This window comes from Leucopleurus acutus, assembly GCF_964270905.1.
Source record: "Leucopleurus acutus genome assembly, chromosome: 19".
In the NCBI taxonomy this organism is placed as follows: domain Eukaryota; kingdom Metazoa; phylum Chordata; class Mammalia; order Artiodactyla; family Delphinidae; genus Leucopleurus; species Leucopleurus acutus.
The window spans coordinates 41056501-41081160 of record NC_139161.1 but is presented as its reverse complement, the minus strand read 5'-3'; the positions used below and the strand labels follow the sequence as shown (position 1 = coordinate 41081160).

The 24660-nt window shown below is 41.2% G+C and overlaps 1 pseudogene across 1 annotated transcript; it reads left to right on the top strand.

Moving 5' to 3' along the window:
• The first annotated feature begins 8031 nt into the window (after positions 1-8031).
• LOC309976212 (glutathione-specific gamma-glutamylcyclotransferase 1-like) lies at positions 8032-8683 on the top strand (annotated as a pseudogene). The gene has a single exon. The product of its transcript is annotated as a glutathione-specific gamma-glutamylcyclotransferase 1-like (transcript).
• The last annotated feature ends 15977 nt before the right edge of the window (positions 8684-24660 follow it).

The window sequence follows — 24660 nt, the reverse complement described above, 5'->3', positions numbered from 1 at the left end:
TTGAACATAGCCTGAAGGGGTTAGTGCACCACAGCTAGCCGGGAGGGAGTCGGGGAAAAGTCTGCACCTGCCGAAGAGGCAGGAGACTTTTCCTTCCCTCTTTGTTTCCTGGGGCGTGAGGAGAGGGGTTTAAGAACGCTGCTTAAAGGAACTCCAGAGACGGGCGCGAGCCGCGGTAAAAGCGCGAACCCCAGAGACGGGCGCGAGCCGCGGCTGAAAGCGCGGAATCCAGAGACGGGCGCAAACCGCTGCTAAAAGCGCGGACCCCAGAGGCGGGCGGGAGACGTTAAGGCTGCTGCTGCCGCCACCGAGGGGCCTGTGTGCGAGCACAGGTCACTCTCCACACCCCTCTTCCGCGGAGCCTGTGCAGCCCGCCACTGCCAGGTTCCCGGGATCCAGGGACAACTTCCCAGGGAGAACGCACAGCGCGCCTCAGGCTGGTGCAAAGTCACGCCGGCCTTTGCCACCGCAGGCCCGCTCCGCACTCCGTGCCCCTCCCTCCCCGCCGGCCTGAGTGCGCCAGAGCCCCCGAATCAGCGGTTCTTTTAACCCCATCCTGTCTGAGCAAAAAACAGACGCCCTCCAGCGACCTACACGCAGTGGCAGGGCCAAATCCAAAGCTGAGCCCCGGTGAGCTGTGAGAACAAAGAAGAGAAAGGGAAATCTCTCCCAGCAGCCTCAGAAGCAGCGGATTAAAGCTCCACAATCAACTTGATATACCCTGCATCTGTGGAATACCTGAATAGACAACCAATCATCCCAAATTAAGGAAGTGGACTTTAGGAGCAAGATCTATGATTTTTTCCCCTTTCCTCTTTTTGTGAATGTGTATGTGTATGCTTCTGTGTGAGATCTTGTCTGTATAGTCTTGCTTCCACCATTTGTCCTAGGGTTCTATCCGTCCATGTTTTTTTTTACTTTTTTTTTAATAATTAATTTTAATAACAATATTATACTTTACCTTCGTTCTTTCTTTCTTTCTTTCCGTCCTTCCTTCCCTCCTTTAGACAACGAATCATCCCAAATTGAGGAGGTGGTCTCTGACAGCAAGATTTATGATTTTTCCCCATTTACCTCTTTTAGTGAGGGTGTATGTGTATGCTTCTGTGTAAGATTTTGTCAGTATAGCTTTGCTTCCAACATTTGTCCTAAGGTTCTATCCATCCCCCTTTTCTTTTTTTTTCTAAATAAGAATTTTTTAATTCAATAACTTTATTATACTTTATTTTTACTGTATCTTCTTTCTTTCTGTCTTTTTTCCTTCTTTCCCTCCCTCCTTCCTTCCTTCCTCCCTCCCTCCTTTCTTTCCTTCTTGTCTTCTTTCCTTCTTTGCCTCTTTCTTTCTTTCTTCCTTCCTTCCTACCCTCCTTTCCTTCTTTCTTTCCTCATACTTCTACTAATTCCCTCTACTTTTTCTCCCTTTTATCCTGAGCCGTGTGGATGAAAAGCTCTTGGTGCTCCAGCCAGGAGGCAGGGCTCTGCCTCTGAGGTAGGAGAGCCAACTTCAGGACACTGGTCAACAAGAGACCTCCCAGCTCCACATAATATCAAACGGCGAAAATCTCCCAAAGACCTCCATCTTAACACCAGCACCCAGCTTCACTCAACGACCAGCAAGCCACAGTGCTGGAAAACCTATGCCAAACAACTAGCAAAACAGGAACACAACCCCACCCATTAGCAGAGAGGCTGCCTAAAATCATAATAAGGCCACAGACACCCCAAAACACACGACCAGACGTGAACCTGCCCACTAGAGAGACAAGATCCAGCCTCATCCACCACAACACAGGCACTAGTCCCCTCCACCAGGAAGCCTACACAACCCACTGAACCAACCTTAGCAACTGGAGACAGACATCAAAAACAGGAGGAACTAAGAACCTGCAGCCTGCAAAAAGGAGACCCCAAACACAGTAAGATAACCAAAATGAGAAGACAGAAAAACACATAGCAGATAAAGGAGCAAGATAAAAATGCACCAGACCTAACAAATGAAGAGGAAATAGGCAGTCTACCTGAAAAAGAATTCAGAATAATGATAGTAAGGTTGATCCGAAATCTTGGAGATAGAATGGACAATAGAATGGACAAAATGCAAGAATCAGTTAACAAGGACCTAGAAGAACTAAAGATGAAACAAGCAATGATGAACAACACAATAAATGAAATTAAAAGTACTCTAGATGGGATCAATAGCAGAATAACTGAGGCAGAAGAACGGATAAGTGACCTGGAAGATAAAATAGTGGAGATAACTACTGCAGAGCAGAATAAAGAAAAAAGAATGAAAAGAACTGAGGACAGTCTCAGAGACCTCTGGGACAACATTAAACGCACCAACATTCGAATTATAGGGGTTCCAGAAGAAGAAGAGAAAAAGAAAGGGACTGAGAAAATATTTGAAGAGATTATAGTTGAAAACTTCCCTAATATGGGAAAGGAAATAGTTAATCAAGTCCAGGAAGCACAGAGAGTCCCATACAGGATAAATCCAAGGAGAAATACGCCAAGACACATATTAATCAAACTGTCAAAAATTAAATACAAAGAAAGCATATTAAAAGCAGCAAGGGAAAAACAACAAATAACACACAAGGGAATCCCCATAAGGTTAACAGCTGATCTCTCAGCAGAAACCCTACAAGCCAGAAGGGAGTGGCAGGACATACTGAAAGTGATGAAGGAGAAAAACCTGCAGCCAAGACTACTCTACCCAGCAAGGATCTCATTCAGATTTGATGGAGAAATTAAAACTTTTACAGACAAGCAAAAGCTGAGAGAGTTCAGCACCAACAAACCAGCTTTACAACAAATGCTAAAGGATCTTCTCTAGGCAAGAAACACAAGAGAAGGAAAAGACCTATGATAACGAACCCAAAACAATTTAGAAAATGGGAATAGGAACATACATATCGATAATTACCTTAAATGTAAATGGACTAAATGCTCCCACCAAAAGACACAGATTAGCTGAATGGATACAAAAACAAGACCCTTATATATGCTGTCTACAAGAGACCCACTTCAGACCTAGAGACACATACAGACTGAAAGTAAGGGGATGGAAAAAGATATTCCATGCAAATGGAAACCAAAAGAAAGCTGGAGTAGCAATTCTCATATCAGACAAAATAGACTTTAAAATAAGGACTATTAAAAGAGACAAAGAAGGACACTACATAATGATCAAGGGATCGATCCAAGAAGAAGATATAACAATTGTAAATATTTATGCACCCAACATAGGAGCACCTCAATACATAAGGCAAATACTAACAGCCATAAAAGAGGAAATCGAGAGTAACACATTCATAGTAGGGGACTTAAACACCCCACTTTCACCCATGGACAGATCATCCAAAATGAAAATAAATAAGGAAACACAAGCTTTAAATGATACATTAAACAAGATGGACTTAATTGATATTTATAGGACACTCCATCCAAAAACAACAGAATACACATGCTTCTCAAGTGCTCATGCAACATTCTCCAGGATAGATCATATCTTAGGTCACAAATCAAGCCTTGGTAAATTTAAGAAAATAGAAATTGTATCAAGTATCTTTTCTGACCACAACGCCATGAGACTAGATATCAATTACAGGAAAAGATCTGTAAAAAATACAAACACATGGAGGCTAAACAATACACTACTTAATAATGAAGTGATCACTGAAGAAATCAAAGAGGAAATCAAAATACCTAGAAACAAATGACAATGGAGACACAACGACCCAAAACCTGTGGGATGCAGCAAAAGCAGTTCTAATGGGGAAGTTTATAGCAATACAAGCCCAGCTTAAGAAGCAGGAAACATCTCGAATAAACAACCTAACCTTGCACCTCAAGCAATTAGAGAAAGAAGAACAAAAAAACCCCAAAGCTAGCAGAAGGAAAGAAATCATAAAAATCAGATCAGAAATAAATGAAAAAGAAATGAAGGAAACAATAGCAAAGATCAATAAAACTAAAAGCTGGTTCTTTGAGAAGATAAACAAAATAGATAAACCACTAGCCAGACTCATCAAGAAAAAAAGGGAGAAGACTCAAATCAATAGAATTAGAAATGAAAAAGGAGAGGTAACAACTGACACTGCAGAAATAAAAGAGATCATGAGAGATTACTACAAGCAACTCTATGCCAATAAAATGGACAATCTGGAAGAAATGGATAAATTCTTAGAAATGCACAACCTGCCAAGACTGAATCAGGAAGAAATAGAAAATATGAACAGACCAATCACAAGCACTGAAATTGAAACTGTGATTAAAAATCTTCCAACAAAGAAAAGCCCAGGACCAGATGGCTTCACAGGCGAATTCTATCAAACATTTAGAGAAGAGCTAACACCTATCCTTCTCAAACTCTTCCAAAATATAGCAGAGGGAGGAACACTCCCAAACTCCTTCTACGAGGCCACCATCACCTTGATACCAAAACCAGACAAGGATGTCACAAAGAAAGAAAACTACAGGCCAATATCACTGATGAACATAGATGCAAAAATCCTCAACAAAATACTAGCAAACAGAATCCAACAGCACATTAAAAGGATCATACACCATGATCAAGTGGGGTTTATTCCAGGAATGCAAGGATTCTTCAATATACGCAAATCTATCAATGTGATAAACCATATTAACAAACTGAAGGAGAAAAACCATATGATCATCTCAATAGATGCAGAGAAAGCTTTTGACAAAATTCAACACCCATTTATGATAAAAACCCTGCAGAAAGTAGGCATAGAGGGAACTTTCCTCAACATAATAAAGGCCATATATGACAAGCCCACAGCAAACATCATCCTCAATGGTGAAAAACTGAAAGCATTTCCACTAAGATCAGGAACAAGACAAGGTTGCCCACTCTCACCACTCTTATTCAACATAGTTTTGGAAGTTTTAGCCACAGCAATCAGAGAAGAAAAGGAAATAAAAGGAATCCAAATCGGAAAAGAAGAAGTAAAGCTGTCACTGTTTGCAGATGACATGATCCTATACATAAAGAACCCTAAAGATGCTACCAGAAAACTACTAGAGCTAATCAATGAATTTGGTAAAGTGGCAGGATACAAAATTAATGCACAGAAATCTCTGGCATTCCTATATACTAATGATGAAAAATCTGAAAGTGAAATCAAGAAAACACTCCCATTTAACATTGCAACAAAAAGAATAAAATATCTAGGAATAAACCTACCTAAGGAGACAAAAGACCTGTATGCAGAAAATTATAAGACACTGATGAAAGAAATTAAAGATGATACAAATAGATGGAGAGATATACCATGTTCTTGGATTGGAAGAATCAACATTGTGAAAATGACTCTACTACCCAAAGCAATCTATAGATTCAATGCAATTCCTATCAAACTACCACTGGCATTTTTCACAGAACTAGAAGAAAAAATTTTGCAATTTGTATGGAAACACAAAAGACCCCGAATAGCCAAAGCAATCTTGAGAACGAAAGAAGGAACTGGAGGAATCAGGCTCCCTGACTTCAGACTATACTACAAAGCTACAGTTATCAAGACGGTATGGTACTGGCACAAAAACAGAAAGATAGATCAATGGAACAGGATAGAAAGCCCAGAGATAAACCCATGCACATATGGACACCTTATCTTTGATAAAGGTGGCAGTAATGTACAGTGGAGAAAGGACAGCCTCTTCAATAAGTGGTGCTGGGAAAACTGGACAGGTACATGTAAAAGTATGAGATTAGATCACTCCCTAACACCATACACAACAATAAGCTCAAAATGGATTAAAGACCTAAATGTAAGGCCAGAAACTATCAAACTCTTAGAGGAAAACATAGGCAAAACACTCTATGACATAAATCACAGCAAGATCCTTTCTGACCCACCTCCTAGAGAAATGGAAATAAAAACAAAAATAAACAAATGGGACCTAATGAAACTTCAAAGCTTTTGCACAGCAAAGGAAACCATAAACAAGACCAAAAGACAACCCTCAGAATGGGAGAAAATATTTGCAAATGAAGCAACCGACAAAGGATTAATCTCCAAAATTTACAAGCAGCTCATGCAGCTCAATAACAAAAAAACAAACAACCCAATCCAAAAATGGGCAGAAGACCTAAATAGACATTTCTCCAAAGAAGATACACAGACTGCCAACAAACACATGAAAGAATGCTCAACATCTTTAATCATTAGAGAAATGCAAATCAAAACTACAATGAGATATCATCTCACACCAGTCAGAATGGCCATCATCAAAAAATCTAGAAACAATAAATGCTGGAGAGGGTGTGGAGAAAAGGGAACACTCTTGCACTGCTGGTGGGAATGTGAATTGGTTCAGCCACTATAGAGAACAGTATGGAGGTTCCTTAAAAAACTACAAATAGAACTACCATATGACCCAGCAATCCCACTACTGGGCATATACCCTGAGAAAACCAAAATTCAAAAAGAGTCATGTACCAAAATGTTCATTGCAGCTCTATTTACAATAGCCCGGAGATGGAAACAACCTAAGTGTCCATCATCGGGTGAATGGATAAAGAAGATGTGGCACATATATACAATGGAATATTACTCAGCCATAAAAAGAAACGAAATTGAGCTATTTGTAATGAGGTGGATAGACCTAGAGTCTGTCATACAGAGTGAAGTAAGTCAGAAAGAAAAAGACAAATACCGTATGCTAACACATATGTATGGAATTTAAGGGAAAAAAAATGTCATGAAGAACCTAGGGGTAAGGCAGGAATAAAGACGCAGACCTCCTAGAGAACGGACTTGAGGTTATGGGGAGGGGGAAGGGTGAGCTGTGACAGGGCGAGAGAGAGTCATGGACATATACACACTAACAAACATAGTAAGGTAGATAGCTAGTGGGAAGCAGCCGCATGGCACAGGGATACTGGCTTGGTGCTTTGTGACTGCCTGGAGGGGTGGGATAGGGAGGGTGGGAGGGAGGGAGACGCAAGAGGGAAGAGATATGGGAACATATGTATATGTATAACTGATTCACTTTGTTATAAAGCAGAAACTAACACACCATTGTAAAGCAATTGTACCCCAATAAAGATGTTAAAAAAAAAGTAATTTAACCATGCACTATAAAAAAAGATTAAAAAAAAATTTCATAAAATGTTTTTAGAATGTAGAGCAAAAGGAGAAAGAGATGGAAAATAGGACCAAAAAAAAAAAAAAAAAAGAGAAAGGGAGACCGGTCCAGGAGGGTCAACATTCAAATAGCAAAACTTCCAATAAGAGAGACAGAGAAAATGGAGGGAGATGTATAAAAAAGAAAAACTCCCAGAACTGAAGGATACAAGTTTCTACATTGAAAGAGCCCAAAAAGTACCTAGTAAAATGGATGAAAAGAGACACACACACACCAAGGCACATCACTGTGAAACTTCAGAACATGGAGGATAAAGAAAGGATCGTACAAACTTTCACTGAGAAAGCACACGGCACAGAAAAGGATCAACAATCAGAATGGCTTCAGACTAGGAAGCAAACTATTTTCCTAACCTAGAATGATATACAGAAACCATCAGACAAGTGTGAAGATAAAAAAGACATTTTAAAACATGTGAAGTCTCAAAAACTTTATTCTCTACATACTTATTCTTAGGAAGCTACTAGAGGATGTTTTTCATCAAAATGAAGGAGTAAACCAAGGAAAGAAAAATACAATAGGAGACCCAACATACCAGACAGGCGAAGGGAATGAATCCCCAGGGCTATTATGAAGGGAGATCCCAGGATGACAGTTCCAGGTGTTGAAGGAAGTCTGTTCAGACTGACACAATCAAAAGACTCCAAAAGGATACTATAAGAAAGTGAAACTGATTAAGACTATCTTGAAGAGTCTGATCTCACTGCAATTTGGGAATGAATTACAGTTACACAAAAAATTAAACAAACAGGAGCGGCCAAGCAGTGCCAGGCCAGGTGGGTACGTCTGTCTGTCTTGCCATGCCCGCACCGGAGACCAGCCCTGGAGGCGGTCCGGGCCCATTCTGTGGCCGGCACCATGAAGCAGGAGTTGGCAGCCCAGAACACCCCACCCCCCAGGACGACGGCGGCCCCCAAGCGCTGTGGATTTCTGGGTACGGCTCCCTGGTGTGGAGGCCTGACTTCGCCTACAGCGACAGCCGTGTGGGCTTCGTGCACCGCTACAGTGGCCGTCTCTGACAGGGAGATACCTTCCATCGGGGAAGTGACAAGATGCCTGGTCGTGTGGTGACCCTCCCTGAAGATCGTGAGGGCTGCACTTGGGGTGGTGTGGCATACCAGGTGCAAGGTGAGCAGGCCAATGAGGCCCTGAAGTACTTGAACGTGTGGGAGGCAGTGCTTGGTAGCTATGATACCAAGGAGGTCACCTTCTGCCCTCAAGATGCCCCTGACCAACCACTCAAGGCACTGGCCTACGTGGCCACCCCGCAAAACCCTGGTTACCTGGGCCCTGCGCCTGAGGAGGTCATTGCTACGCAGATCCTGGCCTGCCGAGGCTTCTCTGGCCACAGTCTTGAGTACTTGCTGCTCCTGGCAGACTTCAGGCAGCTCTGTGGGCCCCAGGCACAGGACGAGCACCTGGCAGCCATCGTGGATGCTGTAGGCACCATGCTGCCCTGCTTCTGCCCCACTGAGCAGGCTTTGGCACTGGTCTGAGGGGCTGAGCCCCTACGTGGACACAGGGGCCAGGTCCCTACTCCAGTGCACACAGACAGACTTGATATAGCTGGAGCCCACTGAGAACACTTGGTGGGCCGACTGGGGCCTCTCTCAAGCCCCTGCCTGTCTGCCAGCCCCCAGATCTCCTACTTGACACTGACTTACTACTTGAAACTCTATTTATTGCACCATGTTGGTGTGGTGGGCAGGGTGGGGGGCCTGCCCTAGATATAGGGACCCTGCTGAGCAGTGCCCCACCCCAGGCACCTGTTGCCTGATCAGATTCCCCCCAGTGCTGCTGCTATCCCCATACTACCCAGGCCTCCACCTCCCCAGGGAGCCTCCAAGAGCCTTGACCCCTCTGCCCATGACTCCAGACCAACCATTCCCAGAAACAACACCCGTCAAAGGTCCCAGCCTGCTGGTGAGGGTAGGAGAGAGTGAGGAGAGGGGACCCTACAAGAACTGAGGCCCCTGCCAGCCGTGCTCATCCCCCAGGTCCCCAGGGTAGAGCTGGATCTGGAGGCCAGACACAGCTGCTGAGGCTGGGCCTAGGCCTCTTACCCATTTGGCTTTGTTTCCCTGTCTTTCTGTCTGTCTGTCTGGGCTACTCCTGTCTGTTTGTTGGTCTATTCCTGGGAAGCTCATCACTATAGGTCCTGGCACCTTCCCAGTCCGTCCCATACTATAATCCATAAGCTGATCTCATTAAAAAAAAAAAATTAAACAAAAAGACAGGTATTAATGTGTAAATATCTAATTACTTATAAAAATTTTATGGAGAAAAAAAAATCACACTATATAGCTCAGCTATGAGGAGTATATATAATCATAATAACATAAACAATGAACACTGATGAAAGCAAATTCTAAGACAGCTCTATCAGGAAAACAGGAGGATTGGAAATATGTATGTAGATGACGGCCATACGTGGTGACAGAAGGCTGGGGACTGGGTTTTTCTTAGCTAACTACAGAACCAGTTGACTCTAAATTGTAGTTTTACAATCCCGATAAAATTAAAATTTGAAAGAATGGTGCTATCCATGTTCTCACAAGAGTTTACAGCCTGGTGAAAAAGGAGGCCAAGCAGCTGTGAGAACACTACAGCATCTATACAAAGATTGGGTTGAACATGTGTTATATCATTTTCTACTGTCTTTTTGCAGACACTGACTTGAAGAAGCAGTCAGCTGCCAGGTATCAAGTTTGAAGGAGTATATTGGGAAAATGTTTCTAAGCAACTGACACAGAGGAAATGAAAAACAAGGATATCAAAGTCAGAGAAAACTCAGAGAAAATTCATTTAGACATTTGTTAAGGTTTTTGTTTTATTTAAATAGAGGGGATCAATTCGCTTTTCTTTTTAAGGAATATAATTATATGATATAAATAAACTCAAGAGAAGCTCCCAATGGGGACAAGCTAAGCTTTACTTTGTGTAATATTGATAAGTTGAATTCACAAAGGCTTTTACAACCAACATTATTAGTACAGCTGAAAAAATTTTCTAGGTTCAAATTTCTAGTAGGCACCTAAGTTATAACTTATTTTACATTTTAAGAGGGAACAGTGTCTTTCAATAATCTTTCAAAAAGACTATAAGCCAATAAGTAGTTTGACGATGTTTTTAATGAAAAGTTTTTGTACTAAATGTTACATTACAGTTTTGGTGACTAGGTTTGATTTATCTGTCCTACGTTGATATCAGATTAGCCAAAATAGCTAAAACTCACACTGCTTTCAAAATTTCATTTCCTAAACCCCCATTTTTTCTTTCCTGATTTTATGGTCTGGAGTACTAGAAAAGTACTAATTTTTCCTGCATGAGCTCTTGAATTTAAACATTATGTTTGCATAACATTTAAATGCCAATCAACCTTTACCTGGCTTTATCTGGATCTTTATGGTCTAAGCTTGTTGAAGTTAAGATCTGATTCTTTTTGTTCATACTAGGACAAGAGCAGAATGGAAGCTGAAATCTAAAGTAGCCCACCACTTTAAGCTAGTCATTAGTTTCACCTTGCACTAGCAGACATTAAATAGAGCTGCTCCCAGCGGGGAAAGAAACTTCACCTCTTTTCAAGTTTTTGCTTATCTTCTCCATTGGGCAATACCAATTAATGAGAAAATACCCATTATTATGACATCCCTGCAAGAAAAGAATCCATGGGGAAAACATGGAGAATCGATAGTTGACTACAGATGGAAGCTGCTTTATTATATTCTGCTTAGATAGAAAATTTTTAAGATTGTTTTTATAATGTCACGTTTCTGAAAATGAAAACTTGCTAGTCCTAATATCATAACAATACTTTTGAAGGAGGGGTTTGGACTAAGATTCAATTTCTTTTATGAGGGTTCCTATTTGGGATGTTCATTTCACTGAATGTGAAATGGAAATGCAAATAGGGAAGTAAACTGACATTTATTTATTTACTGTTTCCTTTTGGTTTTAAGAGTAGGAAATTTGCCCTCATTTCTGTGACCCAAATTCCCTTTCCTAATTCTAAAGTAAAGCATTCTCGCACCCATGCTGACTGTCCTCAAATATTTGGCTTGAGGCTCTGTGGGCCAACAGGAGGTTAGACTTCAATGAAAAGAGAGGAGATGTAAATTTGAGTTAGTTAGTTTCTTTTAGGATTCTGTGCTGGAAAAGCCCCTTAACACATTAGTCTCATTATAGCAAGAGAGCCAATTCCTTCTGCACAGAAATCCTTGTTTTGTTCTTCTAGACTGAGCCAAGTTATATTGTGACTCACTCGTCACTCTAAATCATTACACCCTTTTCTGAGAAAGAAGCAGTCAACTGCTGAGGCAGCAAGGTAGTTAGTCAACTGGCAAGCAGGCTTGGTGCACTGGCACTTAAACTATTGGAGAATGTTACTTTCAACTCTAAGTAATTTTATTGTTGATGTCTCACCATAAGTATTAGTATCCCACACTGGTATTTCCAGGAGATTGAGCAATGGGATCCCACCTGTCTTGATTGGAAAGTGGAAGGTTGAAATTTTTTGTTCATCATTTAAAACATATTTTATAGTCTCATTCATACTATTCTATCATTTCAAGTTCTCGATAGAAGGGGATAGCAATCCTCTTTGTTGCATCTTCTGACTGTCAGTCACAGTGCACCTTTCCCTCTTGTTTTTTTTTTGGTTAAATTGTGAGCTGACTTTCAGTAGAGACTTTCTTCTCAGATGGGAGTCCTGATGGCCTTAAAGTTCAAAACCATTGCATAAAGGCCGTTCTGCATTTGCTTCCGCCAGGTACCCTGGGTTTCACCAGTTCTGGTCCAATTTTACATTAATTTACTGGTTTGGAGAATTCTTCACGTACACAGTATAAATTCGGGCCCTGGATTTCTCACAAGAGGTCGCCCAGAACCCAGGTCAAAGAGAACTCTCTCATCACTTGCCCCTGTGGAAATCTTTTTCTAGTTCCCCTTTCATTGAGGGACTTGCCCTTCCAGGCTCTCAGCTTTGTGCAGGGATCAGTTACAATTCCCCATCTCAGGTCAGCCCAAGGTGGTCTCTTCTGTCCTTGTGAGCATTAAAACCCTCAACTTCTTGGGCTTATATCTGTATTTTATCCCTTGAGGGTTGCTACAGCTTCAGCTTACATGCTTACTACTCTGCCTTCATGTTGCTCGAACCCCAGAAGGCTTATATTTCAAAGAGAAATTCAAAGTGGTGAAAACGAAACGATACTCTAAGCTAGGACCTTAAGCATTCTAAAAAGTCAATATTTTCAAGATGGAGAGGCTCTTATAAACTTCATAAAGTTCTGAGCTCCTCTAAGATGCCGCTACACTTACCACACACGTATCATATTTAAATCCAGAAAACTCAACTACTTATGGCTGTGTATTCAAAGATGACCTCCACACAGCTCTACTGAAATCTATTCTTGTGACGTTCAAATTCCCTATGAAAGTCTTAGGAAAAAAAAAGTTTGCACATAACACCTTGAAACATTTGTTTGTTGAGTAAAAAGAAAGTAACTTTGTGTCAAGGCGTGACTTCTGTGTGTATTTTTAATGAAAAATAAAAGTCTTCTCCACAGATTTATTTCAAACCCTATTCCATGACCAAATCTAATATAAGAAAGAGAGGGGTTGCTTTACAGATAACATTGGCAAGACATAAACCTGTACCCCCTGAGTGAAGTAAAAGTCTAACCTGCAGGTTGTTCAGAGGCTCCATCTTCATGACTGGGCCCAAGGTGTTGAGGCAGGGAGACATCAATGTTCTGGTTTGGCATCAGTGGTGTATGGATGTCCAGAGGAGTGCTGGGGATGACACCAAAGCTAGGAGAGAGGATGAAGAAATCCCAGAGGTTAATCAGGAGGCAGGATTTAGTCACGTCTTTAGGTTTCAATGGCTTTTTACTCCATTTGAAGGAAACATAAGGAATAGCAGGCACTAAAGTGCCCAATTCTAATTTGCTGTAACACTAGTTATAACATAACCTCTTTTTTCCATTAAGAAGATTTGAGGAAGGAGAAAACATTCATAAGCAGAGAACTGGTTTGCTAATGCTCTGATTCTGAAAGTTTCTTATGTTTATCATGCCACTAGAGGGACAGGTTTGATAAGCATCTTTTTCTTTTACATCTTCCTTTAGATAATCTTTGGGAGAAAGAACACTTAAGAATACCCACCCTGTAAAGTATAATGATATTATTTCACTTGCTTGATAACCTGCCTGATCAGACCAGAGGGTGATTTACTGGTAACTCTCATTTTCTTTCTTCTTTACTTACTTACACAGGATACAATCATCGGGAAAGAGCCAGCCTAAGTAAAGCAGAGTTGATTGGCTTAAACATTTCAAACAACACCCCAAAGGATAAGTTGTAGACTCAAATCTGGCCACTTTCTTCGCCTAAGGCAGGCAGTGAGTACCCACAAGTTTGACTTCTCAGAGAAGCCTGCCTAATAATAATACAAGAATAGTAAAGAGATGGGAAAAGCCTGAGTCTGAAGTTACAAAAAACCCAAAAATATATGAGGGAAGACAGACATGTCTTACGTCTCAGGAACATAAGAATACAATTTTAAAAAGATGGAGCAGAAAGGAAAGGTAGGCCCATAGGTGTAACAAATAAACAATGATATAAATTTATAATGAATTTATGTTCTAATGAGCCTCAGGAAGGAAGATGGGATTTTAATATTTATAAAATAATTATTGAGTTTATATAGGTAGTATCAATTTCAAGAGTCAAAGACTAGCAGAAGAAACATTTTCCTTTTTGTAGATAAACTACACTTTAGAGTCCCAAATGCAATAAAGAAATGATTTTGAGTAGACACATCACTCATTTTGGTATCAACACTTATGGGTCAAAAAACCCTTTTGCCCTTTTGATCTTGCTCTCATTATTTATCTATGTGGAAAACCATAAGTAATCTAAAAAAAGGCTACTAGAACTAATCAGTAAGTTTAATGAAGTTTCAAGATACAAGTTCAATGTATAAAAATCAGTTGTATTTCTATATACTAGCAACAACCAAAAACTAAAATATGCTTCTTACTATAACATCAAAACTATAAAGCACTTAAATGTGACAAAAGATGTGCAAGATCTGTACACGAAAAATTATAAAACACTGCAGAGAGAAGTTAAAGATGACCTAGATAAATGGGGAGACATGCTATGCTAATGGATTAGAAGACTCAATATTGTTTGATGCCAATTCTTCCTCAAACTGATCTGCACATTCACTGCACTCTCAAGCAAAATTCCAGCAGGCAAAAGACCTAGAATTGCCAAAACAATTTTTGAAAAAGAACATACATAGTAGGAGGGTTTATACTATCTGACTTCAAGACTTACTACGGAAAAAAAGTTTACTTTGACTCTTACTTTACACATATTATCTCACCAAAAGTACCTCAAAATGAATTCTAAAAGGTAAAGGTAGGAGCTAAATCTATTAACACTTCTATTAAAAACATTAAAAAAAATTGTAACTGTGGGTTAGGCAAAGATTTGTTAAACAGAACACAAAAAGCAAAAGACATAAAAAGGAAAAAATTGTAAAGTAAACTTTATTTAAATAAAAAACTTGGGCTTCCCTGGTGGCGCAGTGGTTAAGAATCCTCCTGCCAATGCAGGGGACACAGGTTCAATCCCTGGTCCAGGAAGATCCCACATGCTGCAGAGCAACTAAGCCCGTGAGCCACAACTACTGAGCCTGCACTCTAGAGCCTGAGAGCCACAACTACTGAGCCCACATGCCACAACTACTGAAGCCCGCATTCCTAGAGCCCGTGCTCCACAACAAGAGAAGCCACTGCAATGAGAAGCCCGCACACCTCAACGAAGGTAGTAGCCTCTGCTCACGGCAACTAGAGAAATCCGGCACGCAGCAACGAAGACCCCACGTAGCCAAAAAAAGCAAAACAAAACAAAACAGTGTATATGTGCCAATCGCAATCTCCCTTAAAAAAATAAATAAATAAAACAAAAAATAAAAAACTTGTTCTTTGAAAAACACTGTTAAGAAAATAAGGCAAGCCACAGACTGGGAGAAAATATTTGCAAGACATATCTGACAAAGGACTTGTATCCAGAGTATATAAAGAAATTTATTACTTGATAATAAATCAATTAAAAAGAAAAAAAGAAAAAGGAATGATTTGAGCAGATACTTCACCAAAGAAGATATAAGAATGGTCAATAAGATTATGAAAAGAATGTTCAATATCACTAGTCATTAGGGAAATTCAAGTTAAAATGGGATATTACTATACATGTATAAGCATGGCTGGCATTGGTAAGAGTATGGAACAGCTGGAACATTCACACTTATTACCATATGACCCAGCAATACCACTGCTAGGTATTTATCCAGGAAAAATGAAAACATATATCCACACAAAGACCTGTACGTGAATATTCACAGGCGCTTTAGTCATAAAAGGTAAAACTGGAAACAACCCCCAGTTCCACCAACTGGTGAAAGTGTAAACAAATCACGGTATAAGCATCGATGGAGCACTACTCAGTAAAACAGAACAGACTGCTGAGACATCTCAAAGCGTTATGCTAAGTGAAAGAAACCAAATGCAAAAGACTCCATACTACGTGATTTCATTTACAAAACATTATAGAAAAGGTATGATTATAATGGCAAAGACAGTTTTCTTATTCCATATGGATGAGTTTTCCCAGAAAAATTCCCTAGGGCCTCCAGTGTTGAAGCTGACCACTGAACAGATGTGCAACAGCCTCCACTCACTCTACATCAAACATCTGCCAACACGAGAGTTTTTACCCACTGCTAAATAGAACACTCTCTTGTTGGACACAAAGTACACTGCTGTCAGGATCGAGCTGGGGAACTCAGATTTCTTACCTATATCTTGTTAAACTGAATTGCAAAGTCTGTCATGTGCTGCAGAGCTTTGTTGGTGAAGTTCATTTCCATATAGATGTGCCCTTGGCGGTGAGTAAATATTCCCGGAATCTCCAGGCCCTTAGCCTTTACTGCAGGCAGCCAGACCTGAAACACAGTATAAAGCCCAATGAAACCAGACAGGACGCTTCTGAATAAAGATGAAATTAAGATTTCACTTCCTTAGGCAACTAAGGTGATTTTTATACCATAAATACCAAGCCAAATGCAAAAGGCTCCGGATAAAGTCATATTTGCTGAATTTTGAGATCATTCTCAACTATTTAAAAACCAAAACGAACCCACCAAAAATCAAAAAACAAACAAAAAACCCCCAACCAAACAAAACAAAAACCCAACCCAAAACCAAAGCCAAAAACAAACAAAACAAGAAAAACAAGCCCCAAAATAGTCTATGGGTAGCCATGGCGAAAGGAGAAATTCCAATGAGCATAACATGGGGTTTCTTTGGTTAGTAGCTTTGGTAAAAGGCTTAAAAGGGGAAAAAACTGATCTAATGAAAATCGCATGTTTACAATATTTGAAGACTTTTAAAAATCATTACCAAATTCATTATCAGTAATGTGTTAAGGGCAAAGACCATGTCTTATGTATATTTTTAACTCTCGTTATAGTCTCTGGGAAATAGTAAGTATTCAGATGTCATTTAAGTAATCTGAATGCCTATTTTCTCTATATGATTCATTCGTGACCCCCCTCTGGCCCCAGAATCTGTGATACTCCTGGAGTGTACCAGTTTACACACACACACACACACACGCACACACACATATAAAAAACCAACAGGAATTCATGAACTGTCCTGACTAAAGACAGAATACCCATTAGTCAGTGGGTGGCTAGTAAACATGAGAATATACTCAACCACATTACAGGAAAAAAAGGAAAAAGAAAAGAAGAAAATGACACTATTTAATAGTACAAAATACTATTTTTCATCTATCAGAGGGTCAAAAATTCAAAAAGTCAGTAATGCTCAGTGAAGGAGAATATAAGGAATCTGGCACTATTACATTCTGCTTTGGAGAACATAATTTGGTGTCACCTTTTTGGACGGTAAGTTGGTAATGTCTTATTTATTTATTTATTTATTTATTTATTTATTTATTTTTACGGTACGCGGGCCTCTCACTGTTGTGACCTCTCCCATTGCGGAGCACAGGCTCTGGACGCGCAGGCTCAGTGGCCATGGCTCATGGGCCCAGCCGCTCCGCGGCATGTGGGATCTTCCCGGACCGGGGCACGAACCCGCGTCCCCTGCATCGGCAGGCGGACTCTCAACCACTGCACCACCGGGGAAGCCCCGGTAATGTCTTATTTAAAAAAAATAATTTATTGTTTTATTTTTGTCTGCTTTGGGTCTTAGTTGCAGCACAAAGGATCTTCATTGCGGCAAGCAGGATCTTTTTGTTGCTGTGCAGGCTCTTCGCTGTGGCACGTGGGCTTCTGTCTAGTTGTGGTGTGTTGACTTCTCTCTCTCGTTGTGGAGCACAGGCTCCAGAGAGCATGGGCTCTGTAGTTTGTGGCACATGGGCTCTCTAGTTGAGGTGCGCAGGCTCAGTAGTTGTTGCACGCAGGCTCAGTAGCTGTGGTGTGTGGGATTAGTTGCCCGGTGGCATATGGGATCTTAGTTCCCCAACCAAGGATCGAACCTACGACCCCTGCATTGGAAGGCGAATTCTTTACCACTGGACCACGGGGAAGTCCCTCTAATGTCTTTGTGTGTGTGTGTGGTACGCGGGCCTCTCACTGCTGTGACCTCTCCCGCTGTGGAGCACAGGCTCCGGATGCGCAGGCTCAGAGGCCATGGCTCACGGGCCTAGTGGCTCCACGGCATGTGGGATCCCCCAGGACCGGGGCATGAACCCGTGTCCCCTGCATCGGCAGGCGGACTCTCAACCACTGCTCCACCAGGGAAGCCCCTGTAATGTCTATTTTTAAATGCTTAAATGATCAAGCACATTCCAAGTTTATCCTATAGATACGCTTACAAAAATATACCATGATACACATAAACAAGAATGTTCATGGTAACATCATAATAACAGAAAAGGGGGCGGGGATAGGACTAGATGAATAATCTAAATGTCCATCACCAGGAGAAAGATTAAATACTTTGTGGTACACATCAATAAAGTGGATACAGACATTCAAAAGACTGTGGTAGAGAAAAAACAAGGTGCAAAACAGTATATCCCACTGACAGTATTTAAAGGATACAAACATACAGGTATATGCATGATCTTTTTTTCTTCTGAGAGGACACAGAAAAAGTTAATAGTGGCTACTTATGGGGAAGTGGGGACAGGGAAGCTTAATTTTCCACCTGATCTTTCTACATTATTTAAATTTGTCATTTCTAGGTATTACTGTAATGTTAGTAAACAAGTACGTTACATAATCTCTTAATCAATTAAAAGTCTGTGGGGATAATATCCAATGGAGTAACCTTACAACAAAGCTACTAAGTTGTGCCAAAACACTATAGCTCAGTTTTGAATCACATTTCTGGTTACTCTATGTAATGGGTGTGTACACAAAGACAAGACTCCTGCGAAGGACAACTGGTTTACTATCTGCAGCAGGGATCCCCCACACCGAGCTGGATGAGCAGGCAGAGAATTCAGAGCAGGCAGAGAGTTCAGAAAGCAACCAGGCGTGCTGCCCCTCAGAAAGGCAAAATTAAAATAATCCTAGCTTAGCCTGGAAGGCACTATTCCCAAGGGCCGAAATATGCTTCATTTACAGGGAGTTTCCCCTTCCCCTTTTGAATTTCAATCTGAGCATGACATCAAGTGAGGCTGAGACTAGAGGGACACCAATGACACTAACCTAAATCAAAACTCTAAAAAGGTGTAGTAAAATGCATGGAAACCAAATCTGGGCAATGGCACTCTAGAATCCATATGCAGTACCAATGGAAAAAGGAGAGTGGAAAGAATGCAAAGTAAAATGTTACTTCTCTATTATGTCTTTCTCCTCCTGCTGTTGCTCTGTATATCAGATCTACACTAGACTGACTTCAGTGTTGACAAGCTAGGCAATATTTCTAAACTAGAGAACAAATACTAAATGCTTAGTATTTCCAATTTTAAGTCTAATTATACAAATGGTTAATAAGGATGCTATGGTGCTTCTTATAGCTAGGTTTAAGGCCACCTTTCATCCTCCTTGTAAATCCTCTAGAAAAAGAGCCCCAACCTTGGATTTATTATCAGTGAGAGTAACACAAATGTCAGATGCTAAATGATGATGAGTCTGGCTAGTGGTTTATCTATTTTGTTTATCTTCTCAAAGAACCAGCTTTTAGTTTTATTGATCTTTGCTATTGTTTCCTTCATTTCTTTTTCATTTATTTCTGATCTGATTTTTATGATTTCTTTCCTTCTGCTAGCTTTGGGTTTTTTGTTCTTCTTTCTCTAATTGCTTGAGGTGCAAGGTTAGGTTGTTTATTCGAGATGTTTCCTGCTTCTTAAGCTGGGCTTGTATTGCTAGAAACTTCCCCCTTAGAACTGCTTTTGCTGCATCCCATAGGTTTTGGGTCGTTTGTCTCCATTGTCATTTGTTTCTAGGTAATTTTTATTTCCTCTTTGATTTCTTCAGTGATCACTTCATTATTAAGTAGTGTATTGTTTAGCCTCCATGTGTTTGTATTTTTTACAGATCTTTTCCTGTAATTGATATCTAGTCTCATGGCATTGTGGTCAGAAAAGATACTTGATACAATTTCTATTTTCTTAAATTTACCAAGGCTTGATTTGTGACCTAAGATATGATCTATCCTGGAGAATGTTGCATGAGCACTTGAGAAGCATGTGTATTCTGTTGTTTTTGGATGGAGTGTCCTATAAATATCAATTAAGTCCATCTTGTTTAATGTATCATTTAAAGCTTGTGTTTCCTTATTTATTTTCATTTTGGATGATCTGTCCATTGGTGAAAGTGGGGTATTAAAGTCCCCTACTATGAATGTGTTACTGTCAATTTCCTCTTTTATGGCTGTTAGTATTTGCCTTATGTATTGAGGTGCTCCTATGTTAGGTGCATAAATATTTACAATTGTTATATCTTCTTCTTGGATCGATCCCTTGATCATTATGTAGTGTCCTTCTTTGTCTCTTCTAATAGTCTTTATTTTAAAGTCTATTTTGTCTGATATGAGAATTGCTACTCCAGCTTTCTTTTGGTTTCCATTTGCATGGAATATCTTTTTCCATCCTCTTACTTTCAGTCTGTATGTGTCTCTAGGTGTGAAGTGGGTCTCTTGTAGACAGCATATATAAGGGTCTTATTTTTGTATCCATTCAGCCAATCTGTGTCTTTTGGTGGGAGCATTTAGTCCATTCACATTTAAGGTAATTATTGATATGTATGTTCCTATTCCCATTTTCTAAATTGTTTTGGGTTCGTTATTATAGGTCTTTTCCTTCTCTTGTGTTTCTTGTCTAGAGAAGTTCCTTTAGCATTTGTTGTAAAGCTGGTTTGTTGGTGCTGAACTCTCTCAGCGTTTGCTTGTCTGTAAAGGTTTTAATTTCTCCATCAAATCTGAATGAGATCCTTGCTGGGTAGAGTAATCTTGGTTGCAGGTTCTTCTCCTTCATCACTTTCAATATGTCCTGCCACTCCCTCTGGCTTGCAGGGTTTCTGCTGAGAGATCAGCTGTTAACCTTATGGGGATTCCCTTGTGTATTATTTGTTGTTTTTCCCTTGCTGCTTTTAATATGCTTTCTTTGTATTTAATTTTTGACAGTTTGATTAATATGTGTCTTGGCGTATTTCTCCTTGGATTTATCCTGTATGGGACTCTCTGTGCTTCCTAGACTTGATTAACTATTTCCTTTCCCATATTAGGGAAGTTTTCAACTATAATCTCTTCAAATATTTTCTCAGTCCCTTTCTTTTTCTCTTCTTCTTCTGGAACCCCTATGATTCGAATGTTGGTGCGTTTAATGTTGTCCCAGAGGTCTCTTAGACTGTCCTCAGTTCTTTTCATTCTTTTTTCTTTATTCTGCTCTCCAGTAGTTATTTCCATTTTTTATCTTCCAGGTCACTTAACCGTTCTTCTGCCTCAGTTATTCTGCTATTGATCCCATCTAGAGTACTTTTAATTTCATTTATTGTGTTGTTCATCGTTGCTTGTTTCATCTTTATTTCTTCTAGGTCCTTGTTAAATATTTCTTGCATTTTGTCCATTCTATTTCCAAGATTTTGGATCATCCTTACTATCATTATTCTGAATTCTTTTTCAGGAAGACTGCCTATTTCCTCTTCATTTGTTAGGTCTGGTGCATTTTTATCTTGCTCCTTCATCTGCTGTGTGTTTTTCTGTCTTCTCATTTTGCTTATCTTACTGTGTTTGGGGTCTCCTTTTTGCAGGCTGCAGGTTCGTAGTTCCCGTTGTTTTTGATATCTGTCTCCAGTGGCTAAGGTTGGTTCAGTGGGTTGTGTAGGCTTCCTGGTGGAGGGGACTAGTGCCTGTGTTCTGGTGGATGAGGCTGGATCTTGTCTCTCTAGTGGGCAGGTCCATGTCTGGTGGCGTGTTTTGGGTTGTCTGTGGACTTATTATGATTTTAGGCTAATGGATGGGGTTGTGTCCCTGTTTTGCTAGTTGTTTGGCATAGGTTGTCCAGCACCGTAGGTTGCTGGTCGTTGAGTGAAGCTGGGTGCTGGTGTTAAGATGGAGGTCTCTGGGAGATTTTTGGCATTTGATATTATGTGGAGTTGGGAGGTCTCTTGTTGACCAGTGTCCTGCAGTTGGCTCTCCCACCTCAGAGGCAGAGCCCTGACTCCTGGCTGGAGCACCAAGAGCCTTTCATCCACATGGCTCAGAATAAAAGGGAGAAAAAGTAGAGAGAATTAGTAGAAGTATGAAGAAAGAAAGAAAGAAAGAAAGAAAGAAAGAAAGAAAGAAAGAAAGAAAGAAAGAAAGAAAGAAAGAAAGAAAGAAAGAAAGAAAGAAAGGGAGAAAGAAAGAAAGAGAGAAAGAGAGAAAGAGAGAAAGAAAGAAAGAAAGAAAGAAAGAAAGAAAGAAAAGAAGGAAGAAAGAAAGAAGAAAAGAAGGAAAGAAGGCAAGAAGGAAAGAACGGAGGGAGGGAGGGAGGAAGGAAGGAAGGAAGGAAGGAGGGAAGGAAGGAAAAAAGACAGAAAATAAGAAGATACATAAAATAAAGTATAATAAAGTTACTGAATTAAAAAATAATTATTTAGATTAAAAAAAGGGATGGATAGAACCTTAGGACAAATGTTGGAAGCAAAGCTATACAGACAAAATCTCACACAGAAGCATACACATACACCCTCACAAAAAGAGGTAAAGGGGAAAAAATCATAAATCTTGCTCTCAAAATCCACCTCCTCAATTTGGGATAATTCGTTGTCTAAAGGAGGGAAGGAAGGAAGGAAGGAAGGAAGGAAGGAAGGAAGGAAGGAAGGAAGGAAGGAAGGAAGGAAGGAAGGAAAGGAGGGAAGGAAGGAAGGAAGGAAGAAAGAAAGAAAGAAAGAAAGAAAGAAAGAAAGAAAGAAAGAAAGAAGGTAAAGTATAATAAAGTTATTAAAATTAAAATTAATTATTAAGAAAAAAATTTTTAAAAAAAACAATGAATGGATAGAACCCTAGGACAAATGGTGGAAGCAAAGCTATACAGACAAGATCTCACACAGAAGCACACACATACACATTCACAAAAAGAGGAAAAGGGTAAAAAATCATAGACCTTGCTCTCGAAGTCCACCTCCTCAATTTGGGATGATTCGTTGTCTATTCATGTATTCCATAGATGCAGGTACATCAAATTGATTGTGGAGCTTTAATCCGCTGTTTCTGAGGCTGCTGGGAGAGATTTCCCTTTCTCTTCTTTGTTCTCACAGCTCACAGGGGCTCAGCTTTGGATTTGGCCCTGCCTCTGTGTGTAGGTCGCTGGAGGGCGACTGTTTTTTGCTCAGACAGGACGGGGTTAAAGGAGCCACTGATTCGGGGGCTCTGGCGCACTCAGGCCGGGGAGGGGGGGGGGAGGGAGGGGCACGGCGTGCGGGGCGGGCCTGCGGCGGCAGAGGCCGGCGTGACGTTGCACCAGCCTGAGGCCCGCCGTGCGTTCTCCCTGGGAAGTTGTCCCTGGATCCCGGGAACCTGGCAGTGGCAGGCTACACAGGCTCCCCGGAAGAGGGGTGTGGATAGTGACCTGTGTTCGCACACAGGCCCCTTGGTGGCAGCAGCAGCAGCCTTAGCGTCTCCCGCCCGTCTCTGAGGTCCGTGATTTTAGCCGCGGCTCGCGCCCGTCTCTGGGATCCGCACTTTTAGCCGTGGCTCGCTCCCGTCTCTGGGGTCCACGCTTTTAGCCGCAGCTCGCGCCCGTCTCTGGAGCTCCTTTAAGCAATGCTCTTAAACCCCTCTCCTCACGCACCAGGAAACAAAGAGGGAATACAAAGTCTCTTGCCTCTTAGGCAGGTGCAGACTTTTCCCCGGACTCCCTCCCGGCTAGCCTAGCCGTGGTGCACTAACCCCTTCAGGCTATGTTCAAGCCGCCAACCCCAGTCCTCTCCCTGCGCTCCGACCGAAACCCGAGCCTCAGCTCACAGCCCCGCCCGCCCCGGCGGGTGAACAGACAAGCCTCTTGGGCTGGTGAGTGCTGGTCGGCACCGATCCTCTGTGCGGGAATCTCCCTGCTTTGCCCGCCGCACCCCTGTTGTTGTGCTCTCCTCTGCGGCTCCGAAGCTCCCCCCTCCGCCTCCCCCAGTCTCCGCCAGCGACGGGGCTTCCTAGAGTGTGGAAACTTTTCCTCCTTCACAGCTCCCTCCCACTGGTGCAGGTGCCGTCCCTATTCTTTTGTCTCAGTTTTTTCTTTATTTCTTTTGCCGTACCCAGGTACGTGGGGAGTTTCTTGCCTTTTGGGAGGACTGAGGTCTTCTGCCAGCATTCAGTAGGTGTTCTGTAGGAGTTGCTCCACGTGTAGATGCATTTCTGGTGTATCTGTGGGGAGGAAGTCAATCTCCGTGTCTTACTCTTCCGCCATCTTCCCAGCACCCCCCAGAGCTCTTTCTTTCATACAAAGGAGAGAGGCTCCAGGGCCTGTAGCAAAAGACAGAAATGAACTTCAAGGCCCTAAGGTGAAGTCAAATACATGGCTAATTTAATGGCAATCACCCTACAGAGTCTGTAATAAGCATTACATGATTAAGAAGGGGCAATTTCTATTCAAAATGGCCCCCTGTAGATGACCTATTAAACACTAACGTGAAAATTAACGTCTAACCTAAACTACTTTGATTCAGAAGATGACCAATTTCTGCTCTTAGTGTCAAGACATGCCTCATCAGTGATGGACAACCTCCCAGTCCACTTTTCATGGACAGATGGTGAGCCATGGCCTGCCCTTGACTCCACATACTCATATGGATGCATCTTCACACTAACCATAATGGGGTCAAGTGAAGGTTTAGAGACTTGGGGAAATAGCACATTAAAAAGTTCATTCATAATTTGTTGGAGAAATGGAGAAGACTGAGAGATACAAGGGGTGGAGCGGGACACCTCTATTTTCTGTGAAGTGAATTTTCTGACATCC